The sequence below is a fragment of the Aedes aegypti genome, chromosome 1 (assembly GCF_002204515.2).
Source record: "Aedes aegypti strain LVP_AGWG chromosome 1, AaegL5.0 Primary Assembly, whole genome shotgun sequence".
Classification (NCBI taxonomy): Eukaryota; Metazoa; Arthropoda; class Insecta; order Diptera; family Culicidae; genus Aedes; species Aedes aegypti.
Genome location: NC_035107.1, coordinates 261,808,821 through 261,828,409, shown reverse-complemented (window position 1 = coordinate 261,828,409; position 19,589 = coordinate 261,808,821).

The window sequence follows — 19,589 nt, the reverse complement described above, 5'->3', positions numbered from 1 at the left end:
TACAGCAAAAGAGGCAAAACAATTCAACAAATAACTGTCTTGCAACCAAAAATGCTAGGTCGAGTACTTCATTAACAGATGAGACAAAAGAAAAAATAATTCAATATTTTGAAGACGATGAAGTAAGTAGAGCTATGCCTGGCCAAAAAGATTATGTATCTGTAAAAAAAGATGGAAAGCGTCAAGCAATCCAAAAACGATTAATGATGACTACTTTGAAAGAAGCGTATACACGCTTCAAGGAAATTAACGAAAATATTAAGGTAGGTTTTTCCTCATTTGCAAGCCTTCGTCCAAGGCAATGCAAGCTTCTATCCAATTCAGGAACACATAATGTTTGTGTGTGCACAACACACGAAAATATTAACCTAATCTTACATAGTTTGAAAAGAATCAATTTATCAAAGGATATTAAAATGTTAACTGGTAGTCTTTTGTGTGAAAATACAACATCAAATTGCTATCTACGATCTTGTTCGGATTGTCCAGATTCTTCATCATTGGAAAATACTTTATTCGCTGAGTTTGAAGAAAATTATATTGATCAGTTATCATTTGAGCAATGGGTGACCACGGATAGGTGTGACCTAGAAACTATTGTAAAACCTGTAGATGAGTTTGTGTCATTTTTTTGCTTGAAATTAGAAAGTTTAATTCCTCACGACTTTATTAAAACAGAGCAATCCCGCTTTTTAAAAAATACGAAAAATACATTACAAGATGGTGAATTTTTAGTCATTTGTGATTTTTCTGAAAACTATAGCTTTGTATTGCAAGATGAAGTGCAGTCCCATCACTGGAACGTACAACAAGCTGCAATTCATCCATTCGTTATTTATTTCAATGGAGGTACGCAAATTGAACATTTTAGTTTTATTGTAATTTCCGAAGATTTATGACACGACTCAGTATCTGTAAATTTGTTCATTGTCAAAATGATTAACTTTTTACGCGTTGATAAGGATAAAGAAATCAGAAAGATATATTTCATGTCTGATGGAGCAGCATCGCAGTACAAAAACCGTAAGAATTTTTCGAGCCTATGTCAATTTAAATCAAAGTACGGAATTGATGCAGAATGGCATTTCTTTGCTACGTCACATGGCAAAGGTCCTTGTGATGCTATTGGAGGAACCATAAAGCAGAAGGCCACAAGAGCAAGTTTAGCCAAAGAACGTGAGCATCCAATTAAAACTGCAAAAGAACTATTTGATTGAGCGAATCGCAGAAAAGAAGAAGATTTAACAAAATTATCATTTTGTTTTACTACTACTGAAGAGTACGAATTAACGGCATCAGAGCTCAGCGAGCAATATAATAACGCGAAAACGATCCAAGGAACCCAAAAATTTCACTGTTTCATTCCATTGTCAGAAAATAATATTAAAGCAAAACTATACTCGAACTGTACTGATAATGATGCAAAAGTGTTCGATATTGTAAAAAAAAATTGAATAACAATAAATAAATAAATAAGTATTAATAAAATGTTTTCATGATCTCATAACGCATTCCCAAATCCAAAACTTTTAAAGTTTATATATAACATTTAGAAACTCATCGATCATACTCTAAAAAAAAATATCCTGGTAAAAAAAAATATTTTCGTGTAATCTGTTAATTCATTTTAATTTATACATATATACATATACATATAATATTTATACATATAATATACATAATACTAATGAATACATGAAAACGACTTTTTTATTAACGCAAGGCCCTTAAGAATAAAATCAGCAACAAACTGCGGTTCCCGTAATAATTTACACCGAAAAAATTTTTTTTTTCTACTAAATGTGAAAATTGTGACATGTTTGAAATGTCATAACTTTTTTGTTTATTGGTTTACCATCACCAAATTTTTATGGTAGATAGCTAATATAATGGACCGTTTTCCCTCAAAAAATTACGTTGGCATTCCGATAGGGTTTTGAGATATTTGAGTTTTTGTGTCAAAAATTATGTTTTTTAATGCAAAAAAAATTTTTTTTTACTGCGTGTATTTTTTTTTTGGAATCTTTATTTAGTTGTCTAACTTTGTTTCTTTAGTTGTCTAACAATCGAACGAACCGTTTTTGCTGTGCAGCTTTTTGAATATTTTTGAACCATTTTCACATACACCCTTTTGAAAAGTTAGTCGTGACTCAACTTGAAGATTTGATATCGGAAAATGACGATTTAGATGGAACTGGAAAACTGTGCAAAGTTTCAGCTCAATAGAAAAAATGAATTAAAAAATTTACCAAATTTTGGTGCTGTTGCTTGGAATCACTCAGCAGACAAATTACGTGTTTGTCTGATTACATTTATGTGCTGCTCAATCCTGTATCGATACACACCGACCGACTTGTTAAAATTATTTTGAAAAAAATTTTACAACGCTTCAAACATCTTTTGTCGGTGTGGCTATTTTCGGCAGCATAATAACTGCTGGTGAATCTCTTAGGCAGCAAAGAAAGCTCTCAGTTAATAACTGTGGAAGTGCTCATTAGAAGCTGAGAAGCAGGCTTTGCCCCAGAGAGGACGTTAATGTCAAGAATAAGAAGAAGACAGGTGTTGAACAAGTTCAAAATTTCGTTTTTTTTTTCCAAGAATTTAATCTAGAAGCGAATGAGTGGTGTGTCATCCGGCTATGATGCACATGGCTTCTTTACAAGCCATTCGGTATGTGCTTGCTACTTTTAGGCATATGCTCCTGTTTCCAAACGCATTTAGTTTCTGCTCGTTCTAGGCGTTTTTGACCAGATTGGTCCTTCATACCTCAGTATGAATAGTGCCACGCCTGCCAGAGCTGTTAGACATCATCCTCGAAAGCACTGGGATTACCGTAGATGCCTTTCAACAGGCACATTCAGCGTGGCTAGCGAAGCTGAGCTTGTCATCGATCATTACCTCAAGATGCCTGTATAAAATATTACAACTGCAGAGCAGATGTTCCGAGGTTTCCCGTTTCATGTTACAGAAACGACAGATATCATTCTGAACCTGACCAATATTCTTTTAATGATATCTACTCGGACAGTTTCCAGAGAACTCTGTTGTTGAGCTCTAAGAGTCTTTTCATGATTGTTACATTTGGAATCTACCATCTACCTTTAGTGGAGTTATCCCATTCCTGCTGCCAACCTCTGAGCGTTGTCTCTTTACACGCATTGCAGACTCCTCTGGTACCTCTTTGATTGAAGCATTGAATATCATCTTTGATGATGAGCCCGATGGGCGTCATCCTGGATATGATGACCTCTTGCGCGGTATACGCTTGCTACTCTTAAGTTATAGATCATAGTAGCAGTTGCTAATCAAAACAACAATTGACCAACTGTTTTATGATATAAATAGCTGTAATCGTCATACTTTCTATCATTCTTTAATAAACCTTCGAACAAGAAACATCAAGCTTTCAATAGCTTATAGGCCCAGTCTCGCCCACTGGAGAAAATTGAAGCAGCCGAAGCAACCAAATTAAAAAGTCCTGAAGAATTACGAGGTGGCTGACTTGGAGAAGTATGCTCATTCCTGCAGAATTCAAGACTTGTTTTTCGAAAGAGTGAAACCCAATTTCCCCAGCAAGATGGTCATCAGTGCGAAAAAGGTTGGAATCGTCTTGTTAGCAGCAGAAGGGTTTGATACGTGGAAGCTACGTGTCGAGACCCAGCTGGCTGCTCAATGTGTCAGAAAGTCTTGATGAAAAATCTCCCAGTGGATACGAAAACTGTCAAAAAGGCATTCATGGACCAGGATGATGAGGCGAAGGCATTATTGGTCAGCTTCCTCGCGGACAGTCATCTGGAATACGTACGGGATAAGCAGATGACAAAGGCCATGTGGGAGTCTTTGGCCAATACGTTTTCGAAAAAGGGATTTGGTCACAAACACACATTCACCGATCCATGGCCTTACTTCCTATAGAGGACGGAACGGCGCTTGCTAACCCAGTCTTCCCATGAACAGAACCGATGTTCAATTTTGGTTTGAAACTTGCAACTTGTGTTGAACAGCAAACGCGCTTCGTCTCTGTACTAGTGTTTCAAACCGAACCCGGTACATGTGTATTTCGGTTAAAACTTATGTTTAAATAATGGCACAAAACAAACAAATGGGGAACGGTTGAAATCCACGCGGATAAATTTATACGATCATATATGGAACTTCTTGGTTCAAATCGCAAGACCCTTGAGGCTTGAATAAATGCTTTATTTAGCAGATCAACTAAGGTCAACTTTGCCTCTCTGAATGCTGCACCGCGTTCTTCTCTGTGTGTTTCTGTGCATGCGCGTTGGATTCTTCGTCTAGCCCGAAGGCAGGTTGCTCAAAGATTTGCAATAGACTCGTACCACCAGTACACTGGAGGCCTGTTCTCTCTAGGAGGAGCTATTCTCGGCATGGAAGCATCACACACTCGTGATATCACAGCAACTAGCTCTTCACCGTTTAGATCCAGAGTGTTCCGTTCGCGCCTCTGGGCTTCAGTGAATACTTCGCCGTCGAAGCGCGCTGTTTTCCATCCTCGGGCTTGGGTCGAGTAACATCGCGCTGCCTTCCGCCCGCCTGGTATTATACTCGAATCGATTGATGATCGCTATGAGTATAACCGTCATCAAAGCGCCAGTTCATGGTACCTAAAAGGTTAGGACTACAAAACGTCACGTCGATAATTGATTCTGCACCATTTCTGCGGAAGATACTCACTGTACCCACATTTGCCAGCTCTACATTTAATGCGACCAGGAATTCCAACAATAGCGGTCTCTTTGATTGGTGCAGCGGCTATTCCTCTCCACTGCCCATGCATTAAAGTCGGCAGCTATCACTATTGGCTGCCGATTAGCTAATTCGGCTATCATCCTGTCGATCATGTGGGAAAATTCCTCAATCGACCACCATGGGGGCGCGTAACAACTGCAATAGAACACGCCGTTATTTTTTGCATAACTGACGTTTGAGATAGAGACTACTTCTTAGATTGGGTATCGTCCTGTCCTATAGCTGCTAGCTGTTGAGACCTATCCGCCACCCAGTTCCCGTTATTGGCTGGTATGCGGTATGGGTCCGATAGTAACATCACGTCGGTCTTTGTTTCCGAGACTGACTGGCAAGGCTGCTGAGTTGCATCACTGTGGTTCAAATTTAACTGTGTTCATTCTGTTTTGACTGATTTGATACTCCGCTTGTGTCCGGACATTTGGGTACACCCGTTAAGTTCCCGTTGTCTGTTCTGCTGACACATATGAGGCATTTAGCGATTTGCTTATAATTGCTTGCCCTATGGCCTTCGGTGCCGCATTTTCTGCACAGCTTACTTCTATCGGGACCATTGCAATGCCACAACTTATGGCCCTTCCCGAAACACTTGAGGCAAACTTCAGGAGGCTGTTGAATGCTCAGCCGGCAAACTGACCAACCTACCTTGAGTATGCTCTAGTTCTTCGCTTTGTTAGCCCCAGCAACCGGCAGCATAATCGCCGCCACCTGGGTGACCTAAGGTGGATAGCCTTACTGGCTACTTCGATGTCACCGGGGTGGGCATGCGGCTGTCAATTACAAACAAAGTTCGCCTAACAATCATCTCTGACGCAGGATGGCCCAAACAGCACAGATCGAAAACGCGGGCCAAGCCAGTTAGCGAACGCTGATGCTTTTCAATACTCAATCACCGGGATGTCTATCAGCGTTGTCAGCCACACTAACACACTCACAGAACATGTACGAATCGTACATTGTACGATATGCGTATTTACCTCGTTGCGTATACCCGCCCTGGATGTCACACTGCTCTTTGAGGGCAGCCGAGACCTCCGCTGCATCGGAGACCTCATCCAGCTTTTACACTGGAGAGTCGCTTCTGCGGTCAGCGATCTTACATCAACCTCGTCGCCAAGTACTTCTTGTGCCAGTTGCTTATAGACTGCATCCTTTTGCTTGGCGTGATTCTTTAAGACTAGGGTCATCTCACCAACCCTAATCCGCCTTATGCTCCGCACATCTGCGCTCAATTACGATAACTTCTCTGTGCTTCACATCGCCTTCAGAACCTCGGTTTATTTCGCTTCTTCCGTTTCGATAACGAGAGCCTCGCCCAAATTCCTACGTTTCGCTGTTTTCGGTTTAGTATTCTCCTTGGGCTCCGTTTTCGGTTTCTTCTGTTGTTTCGTATTCCCAACTAATATCCACGGGTTGCTGTTGCTTTGCGCCCGTGGTTCCTGTGGATGTACTGCCTGGCTAGGGCTATCCCGTGGCTCTTTTTTTCTATTCTTCCTGGGCCTTAGACGTGATGTTGACCTCTCCACTGTTGCCATGTCCTCTTGATCGTGGAGCTCGGCTCGTGCAAGCTTTTCCGCTCTGGAGGACAGCCGCATAGGACATTTTTCCCTTAGAAACCATGCGTCTTTTCGCCACGTATTCATTCTCTGTAGGTCCCCTCTTTAGTGCGCATCGTACCTTCGTGCTGTGCGTACACGAATTCTCTCTGCTCTTGGAAGTTTTCTTGAAAACTACCTAAAGCAATAAAACAGTACTTTTCAGTGCTACATAAACAGTACTTTTCAGTGCTAAAATTAAAAACGGTACTTTTCAGTGCTACTAAAACAGTACTTTTCAGTACTATTTTTTCTACTATTGATCCCTTTACGATCCTTGTTTGGACCCGTGCCTTCGATTTTTCGTTGGACCCGTTGGCGAAAGCTAGCGGTGGTAATCCTTCTTGGACACCGTCTAGGGAAAAAACCTCTCGAAGGTCACGTCTTCTTTCGTTTATTAACTAAACATGGTATCAACAACTAACAAAAGGAAGGGTGAATCTCTGAATTCACTACTTCCTTCCAAAAAAGTGGGTTTTAAAACTGTCACTACACGTGGCAAGAATGGAAGAAATGACGTTTCCCCGGAATGCGAACTTTCTTCCAAGGGTGAAATGAATAATTGTATCGAAATGAGCAATCAGTTCGATGCTCTAGATAAATTTTCCGAACACCAAATCGAAGCAGCCTCTAGTCCAGGCTCTTTGATTCAAGTGAGGAAGCAAAGAGTGCCGCCTATCGTGGTCAGTTGTTCCGAATTTGGGGGATTTAGGCAGGAGATCTTGAACTCCATTAGGGGAATCAAGGTTTCCTTCCAAATCGCAAAGAAAGGAGACTGTCGCGTTTTGCCGGAAACTCTTAAAGATCGTGAACTTCTTCTCAAACATCTTGAAGAGAAGAAGCACAATTTTTTTACTTATGACGACAAAACTGAACGTTTGTTCAAAGTTGTCTTGAAAGGTCTCTCAAGTGACTATAAATCACCTGAAGAGATCAAAAATGGAATAAATGATTTACTTTGATTTTCCCCAGTCCAAGTAATCATTATGAAAAAGAGAACCCAATCTGGCATTGTTCGGAAAGGGCTTTCTCAAGAATTTTATTTAGTTCACTTTAACAAAAAAGAACTAAATAATATTAAAGCTTTAGAAAAAGCAAAACTTTTGTTTGATGTCCGTGTGACATGGGAACATTTCCAGAAACCTGGAGGAAATTACCAGAACCCCACTCAGTGCCGTCGGTGCAAAAAATGGGGTCATGGTACAAAAAATTGTCGCATGGATGCTAAATGCATAATTTGCGGAGGTTCTTCTCACGCCAAAGACGTCTGTCCAGTGAAGGAAGATACCACCAAATTCATATGCTGTAATTGCAGGGCGAACCATAGGTCCAATTTTTGGAATTGTCCTTCACGCAAAAGGGTCATTGAGGCTCGTGCCAGGCAGATGAAAGATAATATCCGTTACGATAACGTTCGTTTCCGCAATTTGCCTGGTAGAGTATCGAACAATGCTCATTTTTCAGTTAACGATCGCTTGATCATGAATCATACCCATCAGGAAGATCATAATCATGCTCATTCACAAACTAATTTTAATCCGTCGGGTAGCCGTTCGAATCTTTCAATTTCGAATGTATCTACCCACGGTAAATCCTTTGCCGATATCGTAGCAGGAAATTTGAACTCCTCCCCTGTTCGATCCATGGGTACCCATTCTACTTGTTTCAAATCAAATGGAAAAAAACCCTACCGCCACAGGTAATTCCGCTTCTTCGTCTACCGGAAATTCTAATGGGAAATCACATGACATGTCTGCCTCAGATTTTAATTTTCTAACTGAACAATTGAATCTAATGATTGATGCAATGTTCAAAGCCACCACTATGACTGAAGCAGTCCAAGTAGGTGTAAAATTTACAAATCAAATTGTTATTGGATTACGTTTTTCTAATGGATCCAGATAGCCGTAGCGGTAAACGCGCAGCTATTCAGCAAGACCAAGCTGAGGGTTGTGGGTTCGAATCCCACCGGTCGAGGATCTTTTCGGGTTGGAAATTTTCTCGACTTCCCAGGGCATAGAGTATCTTCGTACCTGCCACACGATATACACATGCAAAAAATGGTCATTGGCATAGTAAGCTCTCAGTTAATAACTGTGGAAGTGCTCATAAGAACACTAAGCTGAGAAGCAGGCTCTGTCCTAGTAGGGACGTAACGCCAGAAAGAAGAAGAAATTGGAATGCTCGTTCTCTAAATGGTAAAGAGGACGAGCTGTTTAATTTTCTTACGGTTAATAACATGCATATAGCAGTTATTACCGAAACGTATTTAAAACCTGGATCTAAACTCAAAAGAGATCCTAACTTTTTTGTTTATCGTAATGATCGACTTGATGGGGCATGTGGGGGAGTTGCAATCATCATTCATAGGCGTATAAAACATCAACTGTTTTCATCATTTGAAACTAAAGTTTTTGAAACCTTAGGTGTTTCTGTTGAAACACAGTTTGGTAAATATACTTTCATAGCTGCCTATTTGCCTTTTCAATGCTCTGGGCAGCAAGTTAATTTGCTCCAAACTGACTTGCATAAATTGACTCGCAATAAGTCAAATTTTTTTGTCATTGGTGACTTTAATGCCAAACATCGGTCATGGAATAATTCTCAAAGTAATTCCAACGGCAGAATTTTATTTGATGAGTGCTCTTCAGGATATTTCTCAATTCAATACCCTGATAGCCCCACATGTTTTTCCTCTTCTAGAAATCCATCTACGATTGATTTGGTCTTAACCGACTCTAGTCATCTTTGTAGCCAACTGATTACTCATGCTGATTTTGATTCTGATCATGTCCCTGTTACATTTCAAATATCCCAAGAAGCGATTCTCAATCCTATCAGCTCCACTTTCAATTATTTACGAGCCGAGTGGAATATATATAAAACGTATGTTGACTCTAATCTTGATGTTAACATTTCTTTAGAAAGTAAACTTGATATTGACAATGCTCTTGAAACTTTAACAAATTCCATTGTTGAAGCCCGGAGCATTGCAATTCCAAAATGTGAAGTAAAATTTGGATCCGTGATTATAGACGATGATCTTAAACTCTTGATCCGTCTTAAAAACGTGAGGAGAAGGCAATTTCAATGCACTCGCGATCCTGCTATGAAAATTATATGGCAGGATTTGCAGAAAGAAATCAAGAAACGTTATGCTCAATTAAGAAACAAAAATTTTGAAAATAAAATTTCTCAATTGGACCCTGGCTCTAAGCCCTTTTGGAAATTATCGAAAATCTTGAAAAAACCTCAGAAGCCAATATCGGCATTGAAAGAGGAAAACAAATTATTACTAACTAATTGCGAAAAAGCTCAAAAACTTACTATGCAGTTTGAAAGTGCGCACCATTTTAATTTAGGACTAGTCCAATTGAAAATGAAGTTACTCAGGAGTTCGAAAATATTCTCAATCAAGAGAACGTTTTCGAAAATGCCTGAGAGACTGATTTGGAAGAAGTGAGAACTATTATTAAAAAATTCAAAAACATGAAAGCTCCTAGCGATAATGGAATTTTCTACATCCTCATCAAGAAACTTCCAGAAAGTAGCTTATCATTTTTAGTTGATATATTTAACAAATGTTTTCAATTAGCATATTTTCCTGACAAATGGAAAAATGCTAAGGTTATTCAAATTTTAAAACCAGACAAAAATCCTGCAGAAGCTTCTTGCTATCGTCCAATCAGTTTGCTTTCCTCCATCAGTAAACTTTTTGAAAAGGTTATTTTGAACAGAATGATGGCCCACATCAACGAAAATTCAATTTTTGCCAATGAACAGTTCGGATTCCGCCATGGACATTCGACCACTCATCAACTTTTACGTGTAACAAATTTGATCCGTTCCAACAAATATGAAGGCTATTCTACTGGTCTTGCTCTTCTAGACATAGAAAAAGCATTCGACAGTGTTTGGCATGAAGGTTTGATTGTAAAATTAAAAAACTTTAATTTTCCAACATACATTGTTAGAATAATTCAAAGTTATCTGTCAAATCGTACACTTCAGGTTAATTATCAGAACTCCAGATCTGAAAGACTTCCTGTAAGAGCTGGTGTTCCTCAAGGCAGCATTTTGGGACCAATATTATACAATATTTTCACATCTGACTTACCTGATCTACCTCAGGGATGTCAAAAATCTTTGTTTGTGGATGACACAGGCCTCTCCGCCAAAGGACGAAGCCTGCGTGTCATCTGTAGTCGATTGCAAAAAAGTTTGGATATTTTTTCTTCACACTTGCAAAAATGGAAGATTTCTCCTAATGCTTCCAAAACTCAACTAATAATATTCCCACATAAACCAAAAGCTCTTTATTTGAAACCTTCAAGTAGACATGTTGTCACGATGAGAGGGGTTCCAATAAATTGGTCAGATGAAGTTAAGTATCTAGGGCTCATGCTAGATAAGAAATTAACTTTCAAAAATCACATTGAGGGCATTCAAGCCAAATGTAATAAATATGTAAAATCTCGATTACTTTTTCAAATCGACGTAAGTAACTTTCATACGGTTTTGAGAAAATTAATTCAGAAAAATCACAACCTGTCTTCTAAAACTGTTTTGAAATGAATCACTTTTTTAACATTTTTTCGCAATGTACACCACTTAAATTTTGCATACAATCAGCTCGCGTTTAAAAACTACGCAGTTTCTATTATTTCCCAAAAAAAATAATTATACAAAATGATAAGCCGTTTCATCAAGTTACTTTCGACGTTTTTCTATCAGTGTAAAATCGGCTCAAGTAGTGTTTTGTTTTGATTCGTGGTTAAGTCACTTTGTCTCTCCATACAGCGGGGCGGCGAAAGTAGTGGTTAGGTTGCGAAAGTTGAAAATCTTACTTTCGTCGTTTTGTAAATCCGGAAATTAAACGTTCTAAAAGTGAAAAGTTGAGTTGGTACAGAGCGGTACGTGTAGAATTCCGCCTGCTTAACACGTAGGATCGCTAAAGTAAGTTTGTATACTTTTTTGACTTGAGTCTATATGAATAAGTTTTCGAGAAATGTCTCTATCCACTTATTAATAGAAAATCAAAACTTTGTCTTAAGAATAAGCTTTTGATATTCAAACAAATTTTCAGGCCAGCCATGTTGTATGCTGTACCAATATGGACTAGCTGTTGTAATACCAGGAAGAAAGCTCTGCAGAGAATTCAAAATAAAATTTTGAAAATGATTCTGAGGCTTCCTCCCTGGTATAGTACCAATGAGTTACATAGAATATCCAATGTTGAAACATTGGAACAAATGTCAAATAAAATAATTAATAATTTCAGGCAAAAATCGTTAAATCTTCTATTGCTACGATTAATGAGTTATATGTTTAGGTTAAGTTAGGTTAAGTATATTAAAAACTTTTTTTTTCTCTTATAAGCAGGTGAAATCAACTCACCTGTAAAAAAAACTGATCTGCTACGGCAAATGAAATGTGATATGTTGTTAACAAAATGTTAATTAAATCTTAAATTTGTTTTACCAAATTAGGATGACAGTGTTGTCTAATAACACAGAACACCTAGATATAAGAAATGAATGTAATGTTTGGAATGATACTAATAAAAAAAATAAAAAAAAAAAAAGGTCCCTTCTTTCGGCCAGTGCCTATCGTCTCACAGTGTGTAGGCTTTTACCCACAGTATTCTCACTTAAGGCCGTCAACTGTAAAGCCGTCTTCAGTGTTGTGTACTAGACTCGAGTCTAGTACACGACACTGAAGACGGCCTTACAGTTGAGGTCGAAATACGCGTATCTGTCAAAGGATACAAACTCTAGTGGAATTAAATGGTATAGTACTAAATTCGGTTTTTTCATCTACTTCTTAAGGTGAAGATGAATCGAAGCCAAACCTCAAATTTTCAAGAGCACAAATCTGGAGAACCAAACATCCGTTTAAGCTGAAAACTTAATCGATTGGTCACTAGCTGGTGATGACCAATTGATTAAGTTTTCAGCTCAAACGGGTGTTCGATTCTCCAGATTTGTGCTCTTGAAAATTTGAGGTTTGCCTTCGATTCATCTTCACCTTTAGAGTCTCTAAGAACCGCTATCCATCTCCGCTGGAATAGTCGCCTTTGTGATCCTATGGTTATCTATGCAGGCAGCGATGCCATGCTATAGTTGACATAGTCCTTCATGGGGTACTATGTTGAGAGTCGTATCGGCGCAAATCAGGTAACATCTGAGCTTGCTCCCACCGAGTTGGAACAAATAGGTGACCGATTTGGAACGGACTCTAATGCCTGCCACGGTTTTACGGGACGGGGCAGCCTGCGCCATTAGTTAACTCGCCGTTTCAGACCAGTGTCACCCGGCTCTTCTAAAGGAGTAGAATGTTGCCGCTGTCAGCCTCAACGCATATTGTCCAGTACATATAAGGTACAGTGGGGGAAGTGTATCAGTGGGGTAAGTGGATCATTTGTCAATATAAAGCATAAATACTTGAATATGTTGAATGTTTTCGTACCATTGCTTCGTTTTAGGTTATATTATTATGCCCACACTGATACTATTGCAAAACTGGCACTACACGTACACTAACACAAGCAAACTTGTTAGCTGCAAAAAGTAATTAATTTGAAAATTGTTTTCCATCAATCAAAAATCTATGGTATCTCTGTCTTAAATCGAATTCTATTAATTTTTTCGACACATGGTGAGCACTTCAGTTCTAATTGAATGAATCACAATGAAAAATACGTGATTTTTATAAATAAATACAAATATATTGGACATGGTACACTTACCCTTACTTTTTAATGGGGTGGGGTAAGTGGATCAAGAATTATTATCATTTATTGGCAGACTGTTAACGAGAATTTTATTAAGCTCTAATATCCGCAAATGTTGTTTTCCTTTATTTTCTTCCATTCCCAGCTTGAATTTGTCAAATTGCCGATAGAAAATTTGAATTAATCCACCTAAAAGTTTTTTTAACCTTTCTGGCATAAAAAAATATAAAAAGAATAATAATTTCAAAATTTACACGAAATTTTTCGTGTTTTTTCTAAGTTGAGTTGTAAAAGAGCAAAATATACTTATTTTCCAATTAAATGCATAGTATCGTACCTTATTTGACCGTATGAATTGTTCTAGACAGATGATACACATATGTTCATAAATAAAATAGAAGGATTTCAGTTTGTTATTCCAAAGTAAAAGTAACTAATATTTTTAAACTAAGAGTGTTTTCCGAGAATATCATTGGGAATAATCCAACAATACTTCTGTTTAACTTATGCGTATAAATGGATGAATTTTCTCTATTTTTTTCTAGAGTCAATGTTTTTTTTTGTTAGTTTTAGTATTAACTAATATATACATACTTTTTATTATATTTTGATTAAATAAAGGTACTTTTTTAAATTTTAAACTATAATAATGTAACATTACTAGTACTAATAACAAGAGCGAGAGTAATGTTATTTTTATTATACATAATCACACCACATTTGTTTCGAGAACAGATTTTTTTAATTGGTGATCCACTTACCCCACCATGGTGGGGCAAGTGGATCATTTGGCGCAAATTTTTGAGTCTCTCATACTCAATACATAACAATTAGAAAAATAGAAATAAATGACGATTTGAAGTATAATAGTCCCTCATTTGTTATCCACAGAAAAAAGTTTGAATTACATTATTCACGTTAGCTGTGCATAACAATGAAGTTAACTATTGATTTTTCTGTATCCACTTACCCCACGGTACCTTACTGTTACTTCTACTTAGTCGTGCGCTGCCAATATACATAATTGGGGCCATACTGGTGTAGGTCCCAATGTGCTCGAAGCACTTCTACTCGTAGTGCCATGTCTTGTCCGTTTGTGTCGCGACCAGTATGCCATAATCAGGGTCTGATCGGTATCAATCCTGATGCCCCGGTTGGCACTGGGCTATGGTGCTTTGATACTTTAAGCGGCACCGGTCGCTTTGACACAGTTGCATTACGATTTTTGTGAAGAGCCCATTGTGAGCTCCACCACATCCTGGGCAACACCCCAACTCGCAGAGGTCCAATGGGGCGGTCCGTTTAGCTCCTGGACTTTCGTCCCTTGTGCCCCGGTAGATCTTACCCCATAACGCACCACGTAAAGGTGATCTACCTGTGTTACGGATTACAGCAACTAGCTTTGGCAGGTACGATGTTACTTTACGGCCTGGGAAGTTGAGAAAATTTCCTTTATCTTCGACCAGTGGGATTCGAACCCACGATCCTTAGCTTGGTCTTGCCGAATAGCTGCACGTTTACCGCTACGGTTATCTGGGCCTGGTAAAAAGCTTTAAATCTTCTTATTTGCTCTGCTTTGCGAATTACCAGATTATTTTTATTTCGTTTAGTAAAATAAGGGAAACGCACTATCAAAGTTACCGCATTATCAAAGCCACCCCATTCCACGGTATTTCAGTGGAGGCCTCCCCGCGTAAATATTGTTGCTCGACTGTTTGATATCGTCGTCATCGGGCGCGGTCGGCTTCAATGAACGCAACGAGGTAGCGCAACGACGACGATGTGAGAGAGAGAATGATCGAATCGGGTTGAGAATTTGTAGGTATTGCGTCCAAAAATAAACGAAAACACATCGTGGTGACCCACGATCGGTTACTACTTTCTCCTCACAGCAGCAGCAACAGGAAGGAACACCTTTCTCTTGTGCAAATTGGTGTCCCCGCGTTGCGATTTGCGAGGGGGCGTGGGGATTAGAGAGGACTGTGCAGGAAACTCCGATGTTGTGGAGCACGATAAGGTCATTAACACTTTTAGGCATTTCAGTGAGAGATTTTTGAGGTCGACTTTTGGTCTGAGATGGTATTGAGAGGGTTGAGCTTTGTTTCAAGCCTAGTGATGTTTATGATACCTTCTGAATAGTATCTGTTTGAAAAAATAAAGAAATTTAATGCGTAAGTGTCCTTTGCCAGTCTGTTAGTGAAATTAATTATTGAAACCATCTCAATAATCTTACAATAGAATTAGAAGTATATATTCTTCTAATGAATAATGCTTGTGGATAATTGAACCAAATATTACCCAAGTTGTAGACAGGTTTCATCAAGAGGGAGAACGACCTCAAAAGTTTATTTGAGAATTTTACACAAAAAACAAGCATTTTCGACCTTATGAAACGTGTTGCAGTCAAATCTTTATAAGTTGGTACATGAAGTGACCATATACTCACGGCAATATCATGTCATGGAACAGACATTTCTTGGGATGTTATTGAATCATGGAATATCGACTTATGGAGGTTTATTAAGTATTTAAATAAGAGGACCCTCAACGATTCGATCCAATTCTAACAAAAAGTCTGAACAGTCAATAAGTGGTGATTCTATTACCAGCAGATTTCAATTTTACAAGGTGTTGGATTTCTCCAATTTTTCCACGCTAGTTAAAAATGTAGAACTCTTACAAAGAGAATGTTCAAAATACCCCCTGAAATGTATAATACACTAATTATCGAAAGCTTCAGCACCCTGAAATTTAACTCAAGGTTTCTTCAGAGAAACTCCTCGGACTTGTCAAGAAATTCTTCCAAAAGTATTCCATCAAAACAATGACTTGAAAATGCAGTAATTGTTTTATGAGTTCTTTAGAAAAGTCTAAGCTGACCATAATCTTCAATTAGTTTTTCTCTAGTCAATGCTCAAATGTTGTACGATTCGAATACACACCAAGCCTTCCAGCCTTCCATAACCGAGTGATAAACTCCGCGGCTACAAAGCAAAGCCATGCTGAATGTGTCTGGGTTCGATTCCCAGTCGGTCCAGGATCTTTTCGTAATGCAAATTTCCTTGATTTCCCTGGACACAGAGTATCATCGTACCTGCCACACGATGTACGAATCGTGCTGTAGGCAATTTTTCGTCCTCCCATACCTTCAGAAGTACTCGGTGGATAGACTGGTAAAGCTTTCCACTTCCGTGCTTGAGAAGCTCAACCAGGAATTCGTCCATCCCAGCAGCCTTACAGCTCTTCAGCTCGTTGACAGCCTTTTAAACCACTCCTATAGTCGTTGGGTCGACAGCCTGACCGGCTTCATCAATATTAACACTGTTTCTCGCTATATTTCCATTTTCGCCATTCAGCAAGTCCTCCTTCCACCTGGGACAATATTGTGCTGCGCAGCGTTGGCAGTTGCATATACATCATTCCGGTAAATGCTGTTCTGAGTTTCGGCTACCACAATTTCCCCTTTTTTTGCTGTCTTTTCTTCTACAGTGGATTTGCTTTTCTTCAGCTCTCGCAGCCCTGTACCGCTCTCTATTCTGCGATACGACGACTTGCGTTATTCTTCACGTCGGTCACTCTCTGGCACTCTTCAGCGAACCAGTCGTCATTGACTAATGCCAATCACATCCCGCACCGTTGTGTAAACAGCTTCGTATATAGGGTACCATTGGCCGTTGACATCTCCAGAAACGTTGATTCTTCCCAACTGCTCAGCTGGTAGTACTATGCAGCTATTTCATCCATTTACTTCTTCTTCTTGACATTACATTCCTACTGGGCAGAGCCTGCTTCTCAGCTTAGTGTTCAATGAGCACATCCATGGTCATCACCTAAGAGCTTTCTTTGCCAATGTTGCCATTTTTGCATTCGTATATCGTGTGGCAAGTACATACCAGTGATACTCTAGGCCCAGGGAAGTCGAAGAAATTTACATTACCAATAAATCCTGAGAACCGACCGTGAATCGACCAGACACCTTCAGCATGGCTTTGCTTTGTAGCCGCGGATTCTAACCACTCGGCTAATGAAGGCACAGTTCCATAAAATCATTCCGAAATTCAAATATAATTAGTCAAATAAGCAAATAGACTCACAGCCGCATTCAAAAGAAATCCACAGCACAAAAACTGCAACCAGAATGCGTAACACATGTGTCCCTGTATTGTAACATTGCAGACCAAGACCCACTCAGCGCGCGTACACATAAAATCCAAAAGTTACCGCAAAAACAACCAACCAACGAAAGAGTGCCACAAAACTACATACCATTGGGGGTTTGCCTGCATGCACCGCGAGCTCCATCATCGGGATGCACTCCGGTGCAATGCACCGATAATTGTCATTTTTATTTTCGTTTTTATTAACTCGCAACGCAACACCCGGGGCCCAGCAGCAGCGACGGATCCACCTTTCTTTCCGTGAGCTTCAAGTTGCATCCCAAACAAACCCTACCGGAGTGCATTGTAGCATAGAGGTCCAGATTCTTGGACAATTGTTAAAAACCCAGTTGTCAAAAAATGATTTTAGTTGAACACCAAAGTGAAACGTTCATCTGCAATATTGGATAGTTGAGAACATATATGAAAATCTCAAAGGAATTGTTTTACGTTGTCAGGGTCAAAACTTATCAATTATAATATATGAGTAATTTTTGCCGTGATTTTTGATTCTGGACCACTATGCGCACGCTGGACTGCGTATTCGCCCGGGTGCAGCACATATGTGATTACCTCAGAGCCAAGACTCCGGTTCAAAATAAAGCGAGTTTTGTTTTGATTTTGTTTTTCCGTTTGGCATGCTGATGGGTTTCAAATGTTTTGCATGTTGGTGCTTTTGTGTATAAGTATTGGTGCATCTTTGAAATTATGCGATCATTTTGCAACGATCCTTATGCTGGTTTGCTGCCGTTATGTTATTAAGATATGCTACAACAAATAGCGAGGGCCTTCCTTAGCCGAGTGCATAGAGTCCACAGCTACAAATCAAAGCCATGTTGAAGGTTTCTGGGTTCAATTCCCGTTCAATCCAGGATCTATTCGTAATGGAAATTTCCTTGATTTCCTTGGCATAGAGTATCGTTGTACCTGCCACATGGTTTACGAATGCGAAAAATGGCAAGTTTGGCAAAGGAAGCTCTCAGTTAATAACTGTGGAAGTGCACATTAGAACCCTAAACGGAGAAGCACGCTCAGTCCAAGTGGGGACGTAATGCCTAGAAGCTTAAAGTATGCTTTTTGTGAGTATTTATTTTAACCAAAAATATATATCATGAGTTATCCAATTACTGTCCCTGATGTTTTCTTCTTTTCTTTTCGCAGCATAAGTCACTGTGAGCTATTCTTTCAGTGGTCCACATTATCCATATTTTGAAGCATGACAAAAACTGAAGTTCGTACCATGGATGTAAATTCAGATCCAAAGCCACACTATTATTGATTAAAACCAATCTGAAATTATTCACTAAACAGCAGTCCATTACAGAAAAATTTATAAAAAAATTTATGAACGAATAGGGGAACTTACGTATTGTCGGCAGCCTAAGCAGCTGAACTTTTAAGAAGGCAATTTTACGAAACAATAGAGCACAACAATTAGCACTATTTTGTTCCATTAATCTTCTATTTTTCCTCACCAAAGTCACGAGGCACTTCTTCTTTTATCAACAAAAATGTTCATTTCGGCAATCCAAAACTGCGCAAAAACTAGTTTATGTATTGGTAACATTTCGTATTTGTTGACAATTCCTGAAATTAAACGTCACTCATTATGTTCTACTCGTTGAAAGGGCCAATGCAGAAAAATACAGACTACACTGAGGAAAGAATTGCAGTTATAAATAGAGTAGCGGAGAGTCAAATTGAAACAACGCCACTAAATTTGTGCAGACTAAGGCGCCGTCCACAAATTATGTAACGCTACTCGCACATGTGCTACTGTTTACTAGGGTGCGGTAAATTTTTCAAAAGTTCTCAAAACCAAAAATTCGTGTACTCTTATGAATTTGAATCATATTAGTAGAGGAACCTCAAAGTTTGAGCCAAAAATATTAAGATTTAGAGGTGGCGCAAGCGTCTTAAAGGTGAATTTTCTAGTTATAAAAAATGGCCTCCAATGAAGTCAGTTGTAGAATATCAAATTTGTGTAAAATCAAAACTAGTATCAATAAAAAATAGTTAACTCCAATTTTTTCTCATTTTACTAAAATGAGAATATCTTTGTTTGACCATAACTTCATGAATACTCAACGGCTTCCAAATATTTTTGCATGGTTTTGAAGTTTATTTAATTGTGTTCAAACTTTTCATACGCCACCTATCAATAAAAAAAATTATAAGAATAATGCAAGTTTGAATGTTTGGCTTGGCTCATATATTGTTTCGAATTAACTATCCATATGTACTATCAATTGCAAAACATACAGCATCAATAGGAACATCAAATTTTAATTAAATTTTGGTTATATGAAATAACACGATAGTGCATGTTCTTGCTAT